Source organism: Sus scrofa, chromosome 16 (assembly GCF_054392235.1).
Source record: "Sus scrofa isolate SSC_HxYL_T2T_F1_AM1 chromosome 16, Sscrofa_HxYL_maternal_Yorkshire_Landrace_v2.0, whole genome shotgun sequence".
NCBI lineage: Eukaryota > Metazoa > Chordata > Mammalia > Artiodactyla > Suidae > Sus > Sus scrofa.
The window spans coordinates 31,058,944-31,082,790 of record NC_139398.1 but is presented as its reverse complement, the minus strand read 5'-3'; the positions used below and the strand labels follow the sequence as shown (position 1 = coordinate 31,082,790).

The 23,847-nt window shown below is 38.7% G+C and overlaps 1 long non-coding RNA gene across 10 annotated transcripts in view; it reads left to right on the top strand.

The window, feature by feature from the left end:
- LOC102162488 (uncharacterized) overlaps positions 1 to 23,847 on the top strand; it is a 503,988-nt gene that overhangs the window by 384,753 nt on the left and 95,388 nt on the right. For 3 of the 10 annotated variants that reach the window (XR_014831115.1, XR_014831121.1, XR_014831123.1), the window contains exon 4: positions 4,346 to 4,405. The exons of the other annotated variants lie outside the window; for them this stretch is intronic. This is a non-coding gene — a long non-coding RNA (uncharacterized LOC102162488). The remainder of the gene's footprint in view (positions 1 to 4,345; positions 4,406 to 23,847) is intronic. 10 annotated transcript variants of the gene reach the window in all.

Sequence of the window (23,847 nt, the reverse complement as noted above, 5' to 3'; positions counted from 1 at the left end):
GCCTCCTCGTGTGACTGGCTGCAAGTCACCTAACCTCCTCCCTCCTCAGAACGGCCAGCTAGACCATTTGGGTAAAACTTCCCATTCATTCAGTACTTAGCAATCTGGCCTTCCCAAGCACTTAAAAAAATGTGGGCTAATTAATAGTATCCCTTTGAGGCTGGAAATTATTATTATGAAGATGATGCTTTTAGCTGATGCTGATTGGAGGTGCACAGACCTTAAGTGATTTCCCTCCAGGGGCTGGAATCCCGAAGTGTGCATAAGAGCTAATCTTGGGCTATCATCACTCAACTCCACACCCTCCCCGACCACACCAGGGAACTCACAGGGTGCTTTGCGGATAAATGAGCTATTTATTCAGCCTTCGGGGCACCTCAGATTGGGTGTTAAAAGAGGTACAAAGCATTTCTAATACAGGTGGGGGCCTCATTTTCACAAAGCCACACGGGTGTCCCTGAACCCTTAGCTTACTGGGCAGAGCTACTTCCTGGTCAACTTCTTTGCACCAGCAACTGCCACAAGGACAGACTGTTGGAACTGGGCTGAATTACTGCTCTCTCACTGTGGTTGACTTTTCTCTTTAAAAAATTACAATGTTACAAATACTCCTTGAAGAATAAAGTTTAAATAATTGAAAAGTACACAAAGTAAAGAATGACAGAGGGAAAAGCGGACACTACCTCCTCCACTCCTGTCCTAAACCCATCCCCAGCTACCCGCAGTCAAATTTACCAGTGCTGAACATTGTCCACTTTCCTATCCGTCCTTCCAAGCAACCACAGAAATTAATAACAAACATTCAGGAGGCCATATAGTCTGACTGCCAGTCCATTATTTCCTAACTGTGTAACCTTGCCCAAGATCTTAAACCTCTCTTCAGTTTCCCCATTTGCAAAATAGGAGTAATTCTAATGCCTACATTGTAAGGATACTTTGAAGATTAAGTGATACCCACTTTGTACAGTTAAATAAATGTTACCTGTTATTTGTAGGAATATACAAACTGCTTTATTTTACAAAATAGGATCATTCTAAGCATGCGTTTTGCCAAGTGGCTTTTTTCATGCAACTTTCTACCAAAGCCAAAAAGATTGTTTCTTATTGTTGATTTGTAAAGATGGGGCAATATTCAGAGTATTGACACCCAGCCTGGCCCAGACCCTGAGCAGTCAGGAAGAATATGCTGAATAATCAGAGTAGATGCTAAGCAAAAACAGCAGGTGGATACCAGCTGAGTATTGGCAGTGTCTAGGGAGAAATACTATTCTCTTCTGTTTAAACCATCTTTTCAGTTTCTTTAGATTTTTCCATCATTTTTAATAGTGCTTCAAAAATATATATACTTTGTTCATTGATTTCTTACTTAATTGCTTTGTGTCAGGGAACATGTTCTATATGACTTCTTTGAAATTAGTTAAGAATTATTTAGGCCCAGTACACGGTCAGAGTTTTTGAAAATGTTCCATGTGTGCTTTGAAAGGATGCATATTTTGCAGTTGTGGATCCATGTGTTTTGTATGCCCATAAAATCAAATTTTTCTTATAATGTGTTCTTCAAATTTCTGTGGCTCCACTGAATTTTGCTGTTTATTTTATCAACTATGGAGTGTGGTATATTAGAAATTTCCCATGATGGCTGTTGATTCTTCTATTTTTCTGTTCTTTGTCAGTTTGGATAGAGTCTGCTGTAAGTGGTAATTTCCAGTTTCCTTTACAGATAGTTCATAGTCTACTACTACTTTCTCATAAATTAATTAGTTCCATTTTGCCCATATTGTGGTCTATGAACTAATGATAGGATTGATAGGTCCTTTATATGCCTCTTGGCTGAACTTTTTCAAAAAAATTCTTAATAAACTGTTCACTTATTTAATATGTATCAGGAAAAAATAGAAAAAGGGCACATCAAACCTAAGATTTCGTGTATTTATTACTTAAAATGAAGCCAAAATATTAAGTTTTTAAAGAGAGAGTCAATTTAAATAAAAATATTTAGTATAAAGGTTATCCATCACACTAGAATATGGCAAATGTATTCAAGATAGCTTACAAAAGCCTGAGGTTTTAAGAGACCTTGAACTAAGCAGTAAATTAAAGAAAAGGCTGTTTGTTATGCAACAAGATGCATGTCTTTAAATTGCTGGACTCTGCATGCTGTGAACAGATAGTAAATATAGTAACACCCCCTCAAATGCTGTAGTAGGGGTGGGGACTAATGCAAGAATTATAGACCAATAAGGTTTTAGAGGTCTTAATAATCTATACCCGACTTTTTTGCAGAAACCATTCCAAGAGTTATCTAGATGTACTTAGCTGCTTCTTCAAGAGATATTTACCTTGAAAATATTTATATGTCAAAATGTCTTGCTTTACTTATTTGTTTGAAACCGCTAAGTCTTTTTTAATTGAAATATAGTTGGCATAGAGGGAGTACCCATGTGGCTTAGTGGGTTATGAACCCGGCTAGTATCCATGAGGGTTTGATCCCTGGCCCAGCTCAGTGGGTTAAAGATCCAGCATTTCTGAGAGCTGTGGTGTAGATTGCAGACTCAGCTAGGATCTGGAGTTGCTGTGGCTGTGGTATAGGCCAGTAGCTGCAGCTCCAATTCGAGCCCTACCCTGGGAAACTTCATGCTGTGGGTGTGACTCTAAAAAGCAAAAAAAAAAAAAAAAGTTGACATATAATATTATGTTAGTTTCAGGTGTACTACATTGTAGTTGGACTTTTGCATACATTAGGAAATGATCACCATGATAAATCTAATAACCATCTGTCCCTATACAAAGTTATAACAATATATTTGACTGTATTTTTTATGATGTATATTAGGTAGATTTTTTTAAAAAGTGAGGCATTTGGTTGAAGTTTTAATTTGGGATCATTTGTGGCTTTTAATTTGCCCTTCTTAAGTCCACTTACACAAGTAATAAAGCATTGCCAAAAGTTTGATAATTTTAATCAAAAAGGGTTTTGGCTCTAATAGAATACAGTTTATAATCTGTATTAGTCTTTAAAGGTTGCAAAGCACTTTTGCAGACACTGATTAATTTAATCTTCACACAACCTTGTGAAGTAGGTAGTGTTCTTATACAAAGTGTGATGGTGCCCTAGGGGGATTGTGATTTAGATCTTTTGAAGTCAGAGAATTGTCTTTTAGGACATTTAAAACAGCCAGTGCATTCAGGAAAAAATGGATTTTATCTTAGGGAAGGTCCTCCTTTAGCTTTGGAAGAGATTGTTTTTGTCAAGCAGGTATAAGGCAGTACTTTATAGACAGTTTTCTGGAACTGTTAGGTTGAAATGTTAAGCATTTTGTCTTATAATGTAAAATATGTCTATTTGAAATGTTAAGCATTTTGTCTTATAATGTAAAATATGTCTATTAACAAGACCATAACACCAAAGATTTAGACAATTTTTTTGTGTGTGTGCTTTTTAGGGCCACACCCGCAGCATATGGAGGTTCCCAGGCTAAGGGTCGAATCAGAGCTGAAGCTGCTGGCCTACACCACAGCCACAGCAATGCCAGATCCAAGCGGCATCTTCGACCTACACCACAACTCATGGCGATGCTGGATTCTTAACCCACTGAGCAAGGCCAGGGATCGAACTCGCAACCTCATGGTTATTAGTTGGGTTCATTTCTGCTCCGCCACAACAGAAACTCCAAGATTTAGACAATTTTTAAGATAGTTTTAAGTTTCCCTTTGCTGAAAAATATAATCCATTCTTGAAAGATGTGTCTATATCCTTGACTAAACTCTGCCTCACAGGAAAGGGCAATTGACTAATCGGCAAGAGGAACAAACAAGGTTGACCTTCTTTTCTCACGTCAGCCTCAACAACAGACTGAAATGCATGAGACCTGGGTGTGGAGTGCACTGGCTAAGCCAGTGATTTCTCAAACCTGGTGTCATTGAGGGCTTTTATGTTCCAGGCTTCAGGCTTTGATACATACGCCATGAACTGTTGTGACTGCCAAGTCCATGACAGGTGGGCCAGGCTGCATCTTGTAGGTGGGAGTTGGCATTTCCTTGAAGGAAATATATCTCCCTATTATGATTCATCCTGGGAAAGAAAAGAAAACCTGTAGAAATGATTCTCCGATATGCCCACATCTCATGGAAGCTTGACAAGAATCTTCAAGTAGTCAGAGTTTGGATGTGGGTTCTTATGGGAGCAGTTATAAGCTAAGAATTCACCATGAAGCCAATGAAGCTTAATTATCTTTTGCAGGGCCCCTTCAGAGGTCTTAGGGGAAGGAAGCTCTAGCAATGTGCATACATGGTCATGTTTTTAAAACTTGCAAAGTAAAATATTTTTGTATTATTTTTCTTACAGACAGCCCCCAAATTATATCAGTTTCATTCCCACAGAAACTGGGTCTGTCCTGATTCTAAGGTAATCTATGTTGAACTTTTGTTATCTCAGTACAATTCTGTTAAATATTGCAGCCTTGTCTTGGCTGTTCTTTGGAGGAATTAAAAGTACTGGCTTTACACTTGAGGTGAAATGGCACAGGGTTGTGGCAGTATCCCAGAGAAGCTGCTTATCAGGTGCAGTAGTTGACCATTAGGAAGTAGAACAGCAACCTTGGGGGTGACTATTAGGAGTCAGGTGACCACAGCAATGCATGGGCAAGCATGGGCCAATGCAGGAGTGCGCCTTGACCAAACGTGCTCACCACTCCTACATATATCAGAGGCAAAGGGACCTTGAAAGAAATCCTTAACCCTACTACTTATGTATATAGGGGCTATTGGAGTTACACTTATTTTAAAGAATAAAGAACTAGAGAGAGCAGAGATGAAGCAAATAATAAGCAAGACTATAAAACTGGGGTTAGTAGATTTCATAGAATGGAATCCAAGTCTTCTGATTTGATGGTCAGTGTTCCCCATCCTAAAAGTGGTGAAAGCTTGAGAGTCGGAAGTTCCCATCTAGGAAAACTGAGTAAAAAGTAAAAAAGCAGCTCTTAGCTAATTTTGGTTGCTATAGTAGTGAGATATTTACATGTTTGTATGCAGAGTCTGATTGATAATATTTGGGATTCTTGTTTGAGCAAGAATTTTTAAGATCCAAAAGCAGTAAATACTTTAGTAAGTCAGTAAATACTGACTTGGTTTTGTTGTTTTGTTATTGTTGTTGTTGTTTACACTATTTTTGAAAAATTTTACACTACCTATGGTATATTTTGGTAAAACTAATTAATTAGTTTTAAATTTGGTAAAAATAATTAATTGATAAACCTAATCTGTGGTGACAGCAATCAGAAAGTGAGGGAAAAAAAAAAAAAGAAAGTGACTGAGGAGGGGGCTGGGGAACTGATGGGTAAGGGGACACAAGGGATCTTTCTTGTTCTATATCTCATTACACTTGTTAAAACTTATCAAACCAAATACCTAAGAACTGTGTATTTTGTTGTATATGAATTAAACTTCAGTAAAACTATAAAATAAATAAGGCTAATCAAAACACCTGTAAAGTTAAAAATTAAATTAAATTAAAACCCTGGTACTCTGCAGAGACATGAGGAAGACTCTCAGGACTCAGGGAGGTAAGATTAAGATTCCCTGTTCTTCCTGTTGCCAGGGAAAATGTTTCCCCACATTTCTCCGTGTCACACATCTGTCTCCTTTTTATCTCTTACTGTCACTGGAGAACAATGCCGTTGGCAGACACACTATGATTATCAGGCAACACAATATTATTACTGGAAAAATTGGCAAGTTGTTTTCAGCAAAAGCCTTCCCCAAACATAAGGTCGCATTTCCTCTCCTTCTATTCTCTGATATTCCAGTCTCTCTGCTGCAGATTGCTTAAAAATAAACTGTAGTATGGCCCTGTGATTCTAGCTGCTGTGAATTCCTGTTCTTCTGGGCTCCAGCTCAGCAAAATTATTTACAAGTAAATAATGACTTGGTTTTGTTGTTATTGTTGTTGTTTATACTATTTATGAAAAGTTTTACACTAACTACCTTATTGGTATATTTTTTAATAAATACATATGTTTTCTGAAATACAACCTTAATGGAAATACATTTAATCCCAGAAATAGCCACCATTCACATTTAAATGTGCTTTTCTTTTGTTGTGTTCCATAGTTGAGATTATGCTGCATACTCAGTTTTTTTATTAAAATATAGTTGATTTACACTGTTGTGTCAATTTCTGCTGTACAGTTTAATGACACAGTCATACATACATATATATATATATATATATATATATATATATATATATATATACGCACACACACATTCTTTTTCTCATACTATCTTCCATCATGTTCTATTCCAAGGTCAATTTTTATTCACTTTTTCTAACATAGCATTATAACCAAAGAATTTTCTGACACTAGTAGAACCGCTTTCTTTTTTTGTCTTTTTAGGGCCACACCTGCAGCACATGGGGGTTCCCAGGCTAGGAGTCCAATAAGAGCTGCAGCTGCTGGCCTATACTACAGCCCCAGCAATGCCAGATCCAAGTCACATCTGCGACCTATACCACAGCTCATGGCAACAACAGATCCTTAACCCACTGAGCAAGGCCAGGGATCAAATCCGCAACCTCGTGGTTCCTAGTCAGATTTGTTTCCGCTGCGCCATGACGGTAACCCCTAGAACCACTTTCTAATGCAGAATATGCTTGATAATTGTTGCTCCTTTATTTTCGAAGTGTTCAGATAACTCTATCCACTTTCAGATGATAAATATTTTCCTGTTATATCAATTAATAAATCTGTCAACATATTTTCAAGTCCCAGTCAAAATTAGAAACATTTTTCCAAAATAATAGGCAAATTGTGAGTAACTTGAGGGCAGGATGATATTTCCTCCATCTTTGAATTCTCCACAGAGTCAACATGTAGGAGTTAGATAGGCACTCCTAGATTGAATGAGTGAATGAATAATGACCATTAGGTAATATTTCTAGGAATCAAGACCCAAGAATAGGTTGATAAACCTCAGTGCCTGCAACTTGCTTCCAGAAGTAACTGTACTAAGAGGCTCTCAATCAAAAGGAGAATGCCTTTTAGACTAGTTCTGTAGACTAGCTCTGTGATTGTAAACCACCTTTTTTTTGTTTTGTTTTGTTTTCTTATGGCCGCACCTGCAGCCTATGAAAGTTCCCAGGCTAGGGGTTGGATCGGAGCTGCAGCTGCTGACCTATACCACAGCCACACCAACCCCAGATCCAAGCCACATCTGCAATCTATACCACAGCTCACCGCAACGCCAGTTCCTCAACCCACTGAGCAAGGCCAGGGATCGAACCTGCATACTCATGTGTACTAGTTGGGTTGTTACTGCTGAACCGTAACGGGAACTCCTTGTAAGCCATCTTTTAATACCAGAAGGAACTGTACATTCACAGTGCTCAACAAACTTCGTTTAAAGATTTTAGATGTTCTAGCCATAAATTTTCTAATTTTAAACTAACTATCACTGACTGTAGTTCGGAATTGTATGCTCTGAGATGCCCTTTTGTATTATACCAGTTGCTTACTACTTGACTATAATGGAGACCTTTTAGAACAGAAATTCACAGTAGTCTGCAGATTCTTTATTCATAGATTTTTGAATCTTAAAAAGTTTAGAGCCAGAGAAGATATAAGTGATCATCTATTTCAAGGTCTCTGAAAAGAAGAGGGAGGTAGTCAATTGATTTGTGAAGGTCATTAAGCTTTTTGACTCCCGTTTTCCTGTTCTTTATGTTACAATACACCGCCTCCCATGGACCTATTCTGTGGTTCATTAAGAGTAATTCTTGGAGCTCCCATCATGGTGAGCGGAAACAAATTTAACTAGGTACCATGAGGTTGCAAGTTCAATCCCTGGCCTTACTCAGTGGGTTAAGGATCCTGCATTGCCATGAGCTGTGATGTAGGTCCCAGATGCTGCTCGGATCTCTAGTTGCTGTGGCTGTGGCGAAGGCCGGCTGCTGTAGCTCCAATTAGACCCCTAGCCTGGAAACCTCCATTTGCTGCGGGTGTGGCCCCCCCTCAAAAAAAAAATTCTTGTTGAGGAAAGAATTATTTCCATTTTTGGTAAAATTACTAAGATCAGGGTAATGTGTAAAAATATAAGCAGGACTTAAGCAGGACATTTCACAAGGTATTTTATATCTTTGTGCATATATATATGGCAATATAAACAGGATGTTGGAACTGTTACTGTTTTTTAGTGATTTTATTTTTTGGTCTTGTGAAAAATACTATAGATACATAAATATGGATAAAACATAAATGTACAGCTTAGTAAATTGTTATAAGCAGACACATATGTAACTACCAACTAGATCAAGAAATGAAACATTGCCAGTTCTAAATTAGAGCTATTGTGAATAAAGGCTAGGCCTTTTATTTTCATTCATCCCAGTAGTATGGTATAGAATCAAATTTCTTTCTTTTCCACTTTAACTTGTCTCAGCACAGTTAGTGAAAAGACTCTGCCTTCCCAGTGCTCTGCAGTGCTGTCTTTTGCATAAATTAATTCTTTTTATGTGGGTCTTCAGCAGAAATACATCCATTGCTGTTGAAAATGGACCTATACTTTATGACCCAGCAGTTTTGCTCCTAGGATCATCATGTGTGTGTGTATCTTCAACTTTAGTACATAATGCATAGAGCCTTCCAAATTGGTTTTACCAGTTTGCATTCTGACCAGTTGTATATGAGATTTTCCATTGATCTACACCCTCACCAAATGTGGCATTGATGGAGTTTTAAAATTTTGCCAGTCTGGGAGTTCCCATAGAGGCTCAGTGGAAGCAAATTTGACTAGTAGCCATGAGGACACAGATTCGATCCCAGGCCTCGCTCAGTGGGTTAAGGATCAGGCGTTGCCATGGTGTAGGTTGCAGACACCTCTTGGATCCTTTGGTTGCTGTGGCTGTGGCTGTGGCATAGGCCAGGGCCACAGCTCTGATTCGACCCTTAGCCTGGGAACCTCCGTTTGCCATAGGTATGGCCCTAAAAAGACAAAAAAAAAAAAAAAAAAAGTTACCAGTCTGATTTGTGTATATCTCATGATAATTTTGATTAGCATTTACCTGGTTACTAGTGAGACGGAACAACTTTTCATATGTTTATTAGTTATTTGGCTTTCCTTTTGTGATGCACCTATTCATATTCAAATCTCTTGCCTACTGTTTTTTGTTTGTTTGTTTTGTTTTTAATGTTTGTGGTGTTGCATACCCTGGAATAATATTCATTGATTATATATGATGAAAATATTTTTGCCACTCTTTTCATGCCCTTACTAAAGCTCTCTGGCAAGCAGAAGTTTTTTATTTTAACATAGTCACATTTAGCACTTTTTCCCTTCATGATTAGTGCTTTTTGCATCCTCTTTAAGAAATCTCTTCCTACTCTAATGCAGTGAAAATATTCTCTGACATTAATTTCTAAAATTTTTATTGTTTTGCTTTCCACATTTATGTCTACAATTCACCTGCATTGGGTTTTGTGTATAGTATAGTATAGAATCAATTTTCTTTCTTTTCCACATTAACTTCCATTTGTCTCAGCACTGTTAGTGAAGAGTATGCCTTCCTCGGTGCTCTGCAGTGTAGTCTTTTGAATAAATGAAGTCCCTTTATGTGGGTCTTTTTTGGTGGCTCTCTTCTGTCCAAATGATCTATTTCTCTCTTCTGACAGTACAACACTGACAGGTATTAGATTTTTACAATAAAGTTTTATATATGGTAAAACACATCTTTCCTTCCTGATTGTCTTTATCTAAAAGCTCGTTGGTTTCTAAGCATGATGGAATAACAGAGAAAAGAGAGAAAGGAAGGGAGGGAGGCAGGCATAGATCCCCCACAATTCTGCCATCTCCCTCCCACAATCAGGAAGGCTTTAAACAGGTTTATGAAAGTGGATATTTCTGGCTTATATAGTATTATTTCAGAAGTCTTCGGTTCAGCGTTCTTCAATTTTAGAGTCTAAAAATTTTAGCTCAACCGAGTAAGTATTTACTAACCATCTACTCAGTACTAACCTTGTAGTAGGTGTTAGGAGGGGTTCAGAAGGGAGAGTCTAAGACAAAATCAAAATAGTTAGAGCTCACTTATTCATTTTTTTTATTTTTAAGTTTCAAAACATGAGTGTTAAAGAGAGTACTGAATTTCAAATGTTGCTATAATTTCTCCAGAGAAGCGACAACTAAATTCCATCTAAGTACCTTAAACCTAACAGAAGTTAACCCTTAATCCAATCTGGAATTAAAAAAAAAAAAAAAAAAAAAAAGCATAGAAAATAAAATAAAAACAAAAACATCCCAATAAAAACTCAAAATATTTAGGGCATTCAGGACTCAAGTACATGAACCACTGACCAGTGGTAAAAATGGATCACTATGGTTTGTCAAAGCTTGAAGCATTAGACCAATCACACAACTTTCTTTTTACCTTTTTTTTTTTTTAATCTTTTTTTTCCTTTGGTGCTGCATCCACAGCACATGGAAGTTCCCAGGACCAGCCAGCAATGCCAGCTGAATTCAAGCCACAGCTGCAGCAATGCCAGATCCTTTAACCCACTGGGGCAGGCCAAAGATTAAACCTGCACCTCTACAGCGACCCAGGCTTCTGCAGTCAGATTCTTAACCCAGTGCACCACAGCAGGACTCCCAATCACACAGCTTTTGATGACTATCTCCATCATTCTTGGTATTGATTCTAACAGGCATAATTTTCTATAGTTAGTCTTTTAATAACCCTTAGAAAATTTGTCTTGAAAATAAATATGTTTCAGAATATCAATGTAGAAAGCCAATAGAAGTAAAGCTCCTCTAATTGATAGGTAAGACCCCCATGCTCAAACTTGTCCACCCTACATCTGTCACAACTTCTAACCTCTGGGTTATCTCCAGGCCACCCTTGGGGTCCCTGGATGCCTAAAAAAGGTCACTAAAAATGATATTCAGCATCAGAAATGATTATCTAAATTGCAAAAATTAAAAATAACCTTGATTTAGAAAAGTGAGTTGGTTCCTTCTCTTTTGCTTCTAAACTCTTGCTGAAAACAGTGCCTGGCTCTTGGTAGATGATCTGTAATGACCTGGATAACCACTTGAACTATCTGGCAGAAGTCTCTAGGAAAGCCAAAAAGGTCTACTTGAGAAAGGTGGTTTTTTGTTGTTGTTGTTGTTGTTGTTGTTTTGTTTTGTTTTGTCTCTCTCCCATTTTGCACTCTAAGGAATGCCCTAAATCCCCAGTTAGTCTATAGAACCACATCACACAGAATGGCACCTTGTCTGATGAAGAACTGCCCAACTCCCATGTCACAAGGCAGACAAGACCTGAGCTGCATGTTGTCTTTCCTCTCAGAATAAGGAAATTGCTGAATCTATCTGCTTCATTCCAGGGCTAATGATCTGATAGAGTTTAATTAAACCTCGGGCAGCATGAAGAAGAGCCTCACAAGGAGGCTTTTCCTCTCTATTTAGAACATATAAACCTGTACATAGGCATAAAGCCTGTTGAATGAGTTTGCCAAAGAAAGAGTAGCCTTATTGTGTTCTTCCTCATCTAGTTTAAGGTGGGCCTCATTCTCTAGATCTTTTCCTAAACCAGGGGTAATGGGTGAAATAGGGGAAGCATTAACCATCTCTGTAGGATAGGTGAAAGCAACTGAAGAAAAATAGACAAATTATAAAGGAAATAAAACAAAATGGCAAAGAAGCAAGCAGGAGAGCTTGCTCATCCTTGGATGCGTAGTGACCTTTCTTTTCTATGTGGTGCCTCATTCTCCCTGTATCCAGGGGGTGGCACTGGTGCTCTTTCTGCCTCACCCTGTGGGCAGCATTCAGCTTGTCTCCCTAAAATAGGAAGTAAAGGAAGAGATGAGGGACAGTTGGCTGCCCATTATTGAGTCTGTTGAAACAGCTTCCTGAAGGGCCATTGCTAATGCATGCATAAGGTAATGCATTGCCTTAACAAGGCAATCTGTGAGCATAGGAAGAAAAAAGGAAAGGTATTGGAACTATAATGGAATGTGGCCTATGGATGGAGCAGTCAGAAATTAAGAACTACTCCAGTTTTTTAAGGCATCTTAAAGATGGTAGGATTAGGTAATGTATAGCCTACATATGCAGATTGTCACCACAAACACATAGGTCAGTTTCTATCATTCTCAAAAACTTGTATAGACCCAAAACCTAAATTAACTTCATTCTGTTACTCTGTACAGTGCCTAATTTTATGGATGGGAGGAAAAAACATCAAGCGGTTTTCTGGCTTAGGCAAGAAAACCTGTCCACGTAGCTGGACAGTGATAAAGTTGTCTGGAGTAGGAGTCCTTTACTGGGTGATCAGAAACACCAAATGATAAATAGCTATATATCCCCTCTCTAGAATTAAGTTGGTACTCATTAAATATTTGTTAAATGGATGAGTGAATAAACGAATTGAGAAAATATGGCCATATACTGTTAGCTATTAGAAAGATATTCATATTAAAATGTATGTGTGGCTTATGTCCCTCACTGGAATGGATTATGAACAAAACCATGTCTGATATTTCTCTTTATCTTATATGTCTTTCTGTCTCCCTCTGTGTCCAGCACAGTATCTTGCTTATGGCAGATGTTCTATATCTTGATTTCATTGACAGCTTAAGGGGAGGAAAGAAGGGGAAATGATGCTTTAGTAGTTTGCTAGGGCTTTCATCACAAACTACCATAGAATGGGTGGCTTAAAGAACAGAAGTTTATTTTCTCACAGTTCTAGAGGCTAGAAGTCCAAGATCAAGGTAAAGGCAGAATTAGGAGGCCCCCTTCCTTGGCTTGTAAAGAGCCATCTTCTCCCTATGTCTTCACATCATCTTCCCCCTGTAGCTATGTTCAAATTTTCTGTTTTTATATGGACACCAGTTATAATAGGGCCCAGCCTACTAACATCATTTAACAATGAATCACTAGTTTGAAGCCCATCTCTAAATAAAGCCATATTCTGAGGTACTGGGAACTAGGGCTTCCGTATATGAAGGTACCTAAAAGGGCCTTCCACCCCAGCAAAAGGCTGATCATGTTGTGCCTGTGTTCCCAAGAGGCCCAAGGGAGCACCAAGCTTATGGGAGAAAAACTGTGAGAGGCCAAGAAAGAGAAGAGAGAGCAAGAATGAGAGAAATGTCTTTGGGGAGAGCCAGTGAAGAGCCCCTGTCATCTCATAGGAAAACTGCCTAAAAATCTCTTTTGCCCTACTTTCTGATTAGTAGATAAGGTTGGGGAAATTGGAAACAGAAAACCACAAGGTAAATCTTTTTACAGCTGTAACTAAGGAGTTACTACTGTGTTTCCTTGAAGGTCCCAGATGCCAATAGCAGTTAAAGAGCTATGAGAACACTTTACAAATTGTTTGCTATATATATAAGTGACAAACTTTATTTTTAAAATAAGCAACCATAACTCTGCATTGCCAATTCCTATTAAGTGTATAGTCATGAAGGATCCCAGACCTTTCTTTTCCTACCTGAATCTATAGATATTCAATCTTTCTGATTTTAGTTTCACAAAACCAAATATTGATCACTTCTCTAATTTACCTTGAACATACTGAATTTAAACCCTCCCCCCCCCCAGCAATTTGTTATCTAGTGGGATCTGAGAAAAAAAAAAAAAAGAGAAGGAGCCAAAAACTATTTAGGAGAGAGATCTCCGTTATGATTTCTCTGTAGCTTCTAACAAGTTAAGCTCATTTCCACCCCAGTGCCTTTGCTCAGTCTCTGCACCTGAAGTGCTCTCTTCTCTCTAAAGCTTTCCAGGCCACCATAAGCCCTCCATCCTCTGGGTCCTCATGTCAGCCCACTACTTAATGTCCACAAACTAGCAACACAGAAGCTCAGGCTCCACTAAGACTTCTTTTCTTTTTTTTTTTTTTTAAGATTTTTATTTTTTCCGTTATAGTTGGTTTACAGTGTTCTGTCCATTTCTACTGTACAGCAAAGTGGCCCAGTCATATATATATATATATATTCTTTTCCTCACATCATCCTCTATCATGTTCCATCACAAGTGACTAGATATAATTCCCGGTGCTATACAGCAGGATCTCATTGCTTATCCATTCCAAAGGCAGTAGTTTGCATCTATTAACCCCAAATTCCCAGTCTATCCTACTCCCTCCCCTTCTTCCTCACCCTTGTCAACCACAAGACTGTTCTCCAAGTCCATGAGTTTCTTTTCTATGGAAAAGTTCATTTGTGCCATATACTAGATTCCAGATATAAGTGAAATCATATGATGTTTGTCTTTCTCTTTCTGACATATTTCACTCAGTATGAGAGTCTCTAGTTCCATCCATGTTGCTGCAAATGGCATTATTTTGTTCTTTTTTATGGCTGAGTAGTATTCCATAGTGTGTGTGTGTGTGTGTGTGTGTGTGTGTGTGTGTGTATCTGTGTATATATCTCACATCTTCTTAATCCATTCGTCTGTCAATCAACATTTTGGTTGTTTTCATGTCTTGGCTATTGTGAATAGTGCTGCAATGAACATGCAGGTGCATGTGTCTTTTTCAAAGAAAGTTTTGTCCGGATATATGCCCAAGGTTGCTGGGTCATAAGGCCCACTCAGACTTCTAATTGGAAGCTGCGTTTCAGCAAGACACCCTCAGGAGCTGTGGCATGTTGCAGTGTGACAGGCCCTGCAGTCTGCCTGCTGAGTGCCCTCGACCTGTTCCACACTGCCTTCATGGCATCGCTTACTTTCTTGAATTGAATTCTTTAATTTTCGAACAAGACATTACACTTCATGTAAACATATTTACACTTCATCAGCCTCTTTAAAAGCAAATTCATGAGTCAACTAACAAATATAGTTTGAATATCTGTGTACTAGGAAACCAATCCCTGAGAAGTTAAAATCTGACACACATTTTCTCTGTCAGAAAACTGCAGGATGACTCATCACATAGCATTCGAAGCAGCCACTTAAAGAGAGGAGGCAGAAGGGCCACTCCCACCCTCTGGGCCATTAGCAGAGACACCACAGGGTGAGGCCAGAAAGGTCCACAGCAGAACCCTGGGAGTTTGGTGGTGTGAGCACTTAGGACCTAGTCCCCCAGCAAAACTTTAACAAAGAGCACATTCCGCAGCTGAGTTCTGTGGCCTCAGAGGGGTGACCTCTGTCATCCAGATGTGTCTTCTCTGAGATCATAGGCGTCATGGCCTATAGAGAAAGGAACAGGGAGTGACAAAGAAAGGCTGTATCCTTTAATACATCAGAGGACGCTTGAGGAGCTTGGTCATTTTGAAAGATGCCAAAGATATTCTTGAGGTGGTTGAGCATGGGGAAGAATGAAATTGGGGAATATAGCTCAGGCATCTACCTTCACAGTTCATTTCCCTCTTTGGTTGCACTTGTATATGTGCATGTGTTCATATACTTTTTTCACCTTTGAATGTGGAGATAATTTCAAACATTCAGAAAAGCTGCAAGAAATGTCACTTTATTGTTAACAAATGGCCCCATTAACTTTATCATTTGCGTGTTTCTCTCCCTTCTTTCTCCCTCTCTCCCTTTCTCCCTATCTATATATATATATATGTTCGCATATATATATATTAAAGTATTTTTTGAACCATTTGAGAATAAGTTGCGTCCATCACACACTTTTACCCCTATATGTCTTGGTATGCGTTTTTAAGAATATGAACATTCTTTTACATAACCACAGCTGTAACTTTAAACTTCCTGATTTCTCATGTGACTGCGTTTATCTTGGCATTGTTCCGCCCTTAAGATGACCACTTCCTACTTGATTAATATCTTTGGAGTTGAACTCACGTTCTGACTCTTAAGCATTTTTCACTGTGATTTACTGTTGTGAGTAAAAAACTCTTCAGCATCACACCAAGTTTTTCCTCCAAGCTCTTGGCTCTGCTGCATTCCCACCATCCCCTCTACCAGACCGCCGCTAATAATGCAGGGATCTGAAATCCATCCATTACCCGTAGAGAAAAATCAGATAATATACTTGAGAAAAAATATCAAGCCATTTTGATTACAAGTTGGCTGCAGTTTTAGATTATAGTCCCCTCCCCCTATCCATGGGAGATATGCCCCAAGACCCCAGGGGATGCCTGAAACCACAGATAGTACCAAACCCTATGTACAGTACTTCTTTTTTTTGTTTTTTTCCTGTACATACACATCCGTGACAAACTTTAATTTATAAATAGGCACATTAAAAGATTAACAAGTAACTGGAATTTCCGTCGTGGCACAGCAGAAACGAATCTGACTAGGAACCATGAAGTGGCAGGTTCGACCCCTGGCCTCGCTCAGTGAGCTAAGGATCTGGCGTTGCCGTGAGCTGTGGTGTAGATCACAGATGTGGCTCAGATTTGGCATTGCTGTGGCTGTGGCGTAAGCTGGCAGCTGTAGCTCCGATTGGACCCCTAGCCTGGAAACCTCTACGTGGAGACTGCAGCCCTTAAAAAAATATATATTCAAAAAAAAAAAAAAAGATTAACAAGTAACTAATAATAAAATAGGAAATGTGACAGTATAAGCAAAGTTGTGTAAATGTGGTCTCTCACTCTCTTTTTTTTTCTTTCAATGGCCACACCCACAGAATATGAAAGTTCCTGGACCAGGAATTGAATCTGAGCCAGCCACAGCTGCAGCCTATGCTGTAGCTGTGGCAATGCTGGATCCTTTACCCCATTGCATGGAGGCTGGGATCAAACTGACGCCTCCACGGTGACCTGAGCTGCTGTAGTCAGATTCTTAACCTACTATGTCACAGCAGGAACTCCAATCTTTCTCTCTCTCTTAAAATTTCTTATTGTACTAATTTTTAATGTCTTTTCCATGTTAACTAAGTACTTCTCATGCACTGTGGCCATAACTTTCACAGTTTGAGATGGGACAACAAAACTAGCACAGATTTCCTTTTTATTCTTCATAATTTCAGGGATAGAAGATTTGTTCTTACTGTAGATCTTAGCAACATTAGCATGCAATTTTTTTCTTTCCTTATTAAATCAAGAACTTGTACTTTTTCACTTAAAGGAAGCACTTTATGTCTTCTCTTTGGCATATCTGAATTGCCAGCATCACTCTTGCACTTTGGGGTCATTATTAAGCAAAACTAGGGTTACTTGAACACAAGTACTGTGACACCATGACAGTGGATCTGATAACTGAGATGGCTAATGGGCAGGACTTACTGGACAAAGGGATGAGTCACATCCTAGGTGGGAAGGCAGAGGACAGGGTGAGATTTTTTAACATGCTACTCCAAATGGCATGCAATTTAAAACTTGTGAGTTGTATATTTTTTGGAATTTTATATTTAATATTTTCTGACTATGGTTGACCATGGGTAGCTGAAACCACAAGTAAGGAGGGACTACTGGATTGTCCCTTAAAAACTGTAAAGGATGAAGACAGAATCAAAAATGGAAGAAGTCACACTGAAATATAGAAGAAGTCACACAACTGGACTAAATTAAAATGCTAAAGTTCAGATTTCAAATTATGAAAATAGCATTTATCACCTTATGTATTGCTTTTAAAAATGTAGTTGAGCTGAGCCAAAATATGTCCTTCCAAATGAGAAAATGCCTTAATCTTCAAAATTAAAATGCCTATGATAGGAAGACAACTCTTCATAAATTGGTCTGAAGGGAATTTCATGAAGTCTCTTAAATCCTACTGAATTTGTGCCACTTTATACGCCCAGTGTCATCACCAAACATAGTCTTTTTCACATGTGTATCCTTGTGATTCACAAAGCAGCCTCTACAAAGAAATGTCTTCTAAATTTAATAACTTATCCCAGCTTTTCATTATTTTGCAATGTTAGAACTAAATTCTGATCATAGCCTTATGCATGTATAGAGGCCTAAAACCAGAGAATAATTTGTTCAAATACCTGGTTAGTGTGTACTATCTAAATCTACATAAAAGTTAATGGATTCTTAAGAAATAGGTATTCTCCCAATCAGCATTCCCTATTAGGCTGCCCATAAGATGACTTTCATCAAATTGAATTAGCCTTTATAAACATATAACTAAGTTATTGATCAGTGTTTCAAGGCTTAATCCTTGAATGTCTTTTTTTATATTTCCATTTATTTCCTTGGTTATCCTACTTAGTCTCATGCCTTTAAATATAAAAATATGCTGATGACTCCCAAATTTATGTTGCTAGTGCATCCTCTCTCCTAAACTCCTAAACCATGTATACAACCACTTGTTTGACCTTACATTTACTTGAGACTATACATCTCAAATTAGTTGGCACAAATCAAGCTTCTGGTATTTCTCCCAAACCTTCAACTCCTTCAGTCTTCCCATCTCAATAATGGGAACTTTATCCTTCCAGTAGCATAGGCTAAAATCCTTTGTGTCATCATGGACCCCATTCTCTGTCTCACACAATTCATCAGATCCATCAGATAATCCTGCCAGCTTTATCTTCAAAATATACTCAGAATTTGACCACGTCTCTCCATATCATTGCTAACACTCTGAATCAGCCATCGTTAATCCCAAACTCCTAGTTTATCCCCCTACTGCCTCTTTCCCGTTTGATTACCATAAGTTTGTTTTCTGTGTTTGTGAGTCTATTTCTGTTTTGTAAATAGGTTCATTTGTATCATATTTTAGATCCCACATATAAATGATTGTTATATTTGTCATTGACTGATTTACTTCACTTTGTATGATAATCTCTAGATCTATCCATGTTGCTGCAAATGGCACTATTTCATTCTTTTTTATGGCTAAGCAGCATTTTATTTTACATATATACTTATGTATTTATATGTATATATAAAGCCACATCTTCTTTATCCATTCATCTGTCAAAGGACATTTAGGTTGCTTCTGTATCTTGGCTATTGTGAATAGTGCTGCAATGAACATTGGGGTGCATGTATCTTTTCAGTTAGCCTTTTGTCTGGATTTATGCCCAGGAGTAGGATTGTTGGATCATATGGTAGCTCTGTTTCAAGTTTGTTTGTTTTTTTTCATTTTGTTTTGTTTGCTTTTTAGTGTGTACCTGCAGCATATGGAAGTTCCCAGGCTAGGGGTAGAATCAGAGCAGAGTTGCCGGCCTCCACCACAGCCACAGCAATGTGAGATCCAAGCTGCGTCTGTGACTTACATCACAGCTCACGGCAAATCCAGATCCCCAACCCATTGAGCGAGGCCAGGGATCAAACCTGCATCCTCATGGTACTAGTCGGATTCATTTCCACTGCGCCACAACAGGACCTCCCTTATTTTAAGTTTTCTAAGGAATCCCCATGCTGTTCTCCACCATGTCTGCACCTGTTTACATTTCCACCAACAGTGAAGGAGAGTTCCCTTTTCTCCACACCCCCTCCAGCATTTATTATTTGTAGACATTTAAATGATGGCCATTCTGACTGTTGTGAGGTGATACCTCATTTTAGTTTTGATTTTCACCTCTCTGATAATTAGCAATGTTGATCATGTTTTCATGTGCCTTCTTTATGTCTTCTTTGGAAAAATTTCCACTTAGGTCTACTGCCCATTTTTTTATTGCGCTTTTTAGTTATTAATCCTTTGTTGGTCACATCATTTACAAATATTTTCTCTCATTCTTTAGGTTGTCCTTTTGTTTAGGGTTTCCTTTGCTATGCAAAAGCTTATAAGTTTGATTACATCCCATTTATTTCTGCTTTTATTTCTGTTGCCTTGGGAGTCTGACCTAAGAAACATTGCTATGATTTATGTGAGGGAATTTTTCCCTATGTTTTCTTCTAGGAGTTTTATAGCGTACTGTCTTATATTTAAACTTCTGATGGCTGGCCTCCCATCTCACTGCTAGAGAAAGCCCAAGTCCTTTTACTCTTTACCATGGCCTACACCATCTCCTCCAGCTGCCTCGCACTGCATTCCTCAGTGTTTCTCAGATACTCCAAGCATTCTTCTGTCTCAGGGCCATTGCTCTTACCTGGAAAGCTCTTTGCCTTACTGCTATCTAGCACACCACACATTTTACTTATTATTTATTGTCAGTCTCCTATACCTGATTGCAAGCTTTATAAGGGCAGAAAATTTTGTCAGTTTTGTTCACCATCATCTCCGAGAGCCTGACATATGATAGGTGCTCAATAAATAATTTGTAATGAACGAGGAAACCATTATCCCACCATTTATTAAATATCAGGCAGCATTTGTACACACTTCATATTCTTTCAGCCAGCTTCTTACTCCAACCATCCTCCAGCCACTGGCCTTAATATGATAGTGACTTACCTTGAACCATATGGTGGACCTTTTGTTTCTCACACTGAGGCTTCTCTAATGCCAACATATGGGAATCAGCTTCTTATGTGACCATTACTCAGAAGGGTGGGGGTGTTTATTCCACTCAGGCAGGCTTTGACCACTGGGGAGGAAAGCTAATGGATAAATGCTTTCTTCTTCATCCTCTAGGGCAAAAGTAGGAAAACTTTTTCTGTAAAGAGCCAGATATAAAACAATTTAGGCTCTTTAGGCCATACAGTTCCTGTCAAAACTACTAGACTCTGCCATCACAGCCTGAAGGCAGCCATGGAAAATACATAAATGAATGGTATGGCTTTGTTCCAATAAAACTTTATTTACAAAACTAGGTGGCCAGCCAGATCTGCTGCAGAAGCCATAGTTTTCCAACTCCTGTTCTAGGCAAGAGTCTGAGATATATTTCAAAAGTCTCATCAGAAGTTCTCAAAAGGAACTTTCCCTCCTTCTCTGTTTCATTCCCCATCCTTCCCCAGAACCACTTCCCAAATAAACTACCTGCTTGCAAGCCTTAGTCTTAGGCTCTGCTTTCAGAGAAACCCAGGCTATACCACCATCCTTAAAAATACGATTACTTTTTTGGAGTCCCTTTGTGGCTCAGTGGTGAATGAATCCGACTAGGAACCATGAGGTTGCGGATTCGATCCCTGCCCTTGCTCAGTGGGTTAAGGATCCGGCGTTGCCGTGAGCTGTGGTGTAGGTTGCAGATGTGGCTTGGATCCCGCGTTGCTGTGGCTCTGGCGTAGGCCGGCAGCTACAGCTCTGATTTGACCCCTAGCTTGGGAACCTCCATATGCCATGGGAGCGGCCCAAGAAATGGCAAAAGGACAAAAAATATATATATATATACATATATATATATAAGATTACTTTCTTGCCATAAGCCAAATATTGTTTGATTCCTGGTAGCAAGTATATAGTGCTTGATCTCATAACAGGCTATCTTACTGGAAAGTATGCCACAATTTAAAATTGTGTATACCAAACTAGGTTTTTCTAAAAAACAATGTAATACTAGCTCTTCTGGTTTTAAAAGACAGGTGTCACATTTTCCACACAAAGCATTTTTAAACTAATATTACCGACTTGGCCAAGACAATAAATAAAATATAAAATATTATTTCATAAAATAACTTAGATGACCAAACTGTTTGAAATTCTTATTTTGTGACTCCTCCCTCAATTTTATTCAACATTATAGAAGAACATCTTATGTGAGAATATTCTGACAGATGTCCATGAGAAAATGCCAAACTGTTTTAATGACAGTTGAAAACCTGATCCAAGAATGTTATATTTCCTGCTATTATGCTTTTCTTAAATGTTTCATGTGGCAATATGGCCTCAGGAATCAGTTGTTAATATTCTGCTACATCCAGTGTTTTCAAAATCTTCCTCAAAATCATCTGTGTTTGCCTGCCATAACTTTAATAAGTGGTATCATTGTTATATCTGGCAACACACCATAATTATGAAATTCACTAGCTTGGATCATTGTGATAAGTTGGGGACAGTGACATAAAGTCCCAGTGTGGCAGCCTGCTGCTGCCAGCAGACATTGAGAACGTTCATAACTTGCAATCTATACGTTTGTAACGATGGGCACCCATTTCACAAGATTTGATGTTGTCCAAAAAGATATTTTCTAGAAAAGTGTTGCTGGTATTGCTTTAAGAGCAGCAACAATAACAACAACAGCAAAAAAAAACCCCAAGTTCTGATGGTGGACTTTCCAACCTGTGTAGGCTCATTTTAACTAGAATATGGGGATTCAGTCCTTTCCTCAAGTTAGGATGCCAGGGTTCAGTTTCTGCTTCCTCTGTTTCCTAGCTCAGTGACCTTAGACAATTTACTCCAATCCTCCAAGCCTCAGGAATTTTTTTTTTCATCTTTTTATGGCCACACTTGTGGCATATGGAAGTTCCCAGGCTAAGGGTTGAATCAGAGGCCTATACCACAGCCACAGCAACACCAGATCTGAGCCACATCTGTGACCTTTGCTGCAGCTTGTGGCAATGCTGGGTCAGCTTAACCCACTGAGCAAGGCCAGGGATTGAACCCACATCCTCACGGACACTATGCCAGGTTTTTAATCTGCTGAGCCACAACAGGAACTCCCTCAGGTTTGTTTGTTTTTTTTAATCTGAAAAGTGGGAATAATAATAATAATACCAATCTCTCAAGATGGTTATGAGGATTAAAGAGTAATTTATGAGTCAACACAGGGCCTGACAGACAGCAAATGTTTCATGTTGGTTGTCACCCTCATCACCAGCAGCAGCAGCAGCAGCACCATTTCTTTCAGTAGAACATTTGAACTTACTTTTTCTTATCTAGACCATTTTGCTCCTTTTTGTCTGTATGAGGTTTTCATCCCAAGATCTGAAGAAATCCCTTTACTTCTAAACACATAAAACTTCATACAGTACACTCCATGTTCTGATAGGCTACCCGCAGCATCATTGAAAATCTTCTCAGCCAATTGAGGTAGTTGTCTTCAATTTTTATTTGGCTTTACTTTGTACAGCTGGTGTTACAAAATTATTTCATTTTATTCCTCCAGGGCTCTAAGCTCCTGCTACCCCATCCCATATTTCATCTCCCACAGTACCTGCATCCTCCAATGTCCTCCAGTTTTCTATCCTTACTCCAGTTCACTAGGTATGACGGACAAGCAAACCAGGAACTGCAACACAGTTTCTAAAATTTCTCAAGTGCATGCAGTATATAATTAAAGGGAGGTACAATAGACTCAACTTGGGATGGAGAGCAGATGCCTCTCCATGCAATTCCTCTGCCTTTTGTCCACAGCTTCTTATTAAAGTAGTCGGTTCTCCCACTCAAAAATTCTTTTGCTCATCATCACTATCCCCTGTGGTGATGCCACTCTGATCCATTATCCCCTCCCCTATTAAATTCCAATTAGCTAAGAAACAGGATTTCAGTTAACTATTTTAGAGCAAACTAGTCCACTCTGAATGACTGCTTCCTCAATATACTAGCTCATTCTGTTTTCAGCTCTTTATTTATTTATTTATTTTATTTTATTTTTTAAATTTTTTTTATTATTATTTCCCCCAAAACACTTTTTTTTACAGCATGGGGACCCAGTTACACATACATGTATACATAATTTTTTCTCCCATTGTCGTGCTGCGTTGTAAGTATCTAGACATAGTTCTCAGTGCTACACAGCAGGATCTCATTGTTAATCCATTCCAAAAGCAATAGTTTGCATCATTAAACCCAAGCTCCTAGTCCCTCCCAGTCCCGCCCCCTCTCCCTGGGCAACTGCAAGTCTATTCTCCAAGTCCATGATTTTCTTTTCTGTGGAAAGGTTCATTTGTGCTGTATATTAGATACCAGATATGAGTAATATCATATGGTATTTACCTTTCTTTTTCTGACTTACTTCACTCAGTATGAGAGTCTCTAGTTCTATCCATGTTGCTGCAAATGGCATTATTTTGTTCTTTTTATGACTGAGTAGTATTCCATTGTGTATATATACCACATCTGCCTAATCCAATCATCTGTTAATGGACATTTGGGTCGTTTCCATGTCTTGGCTGTTGT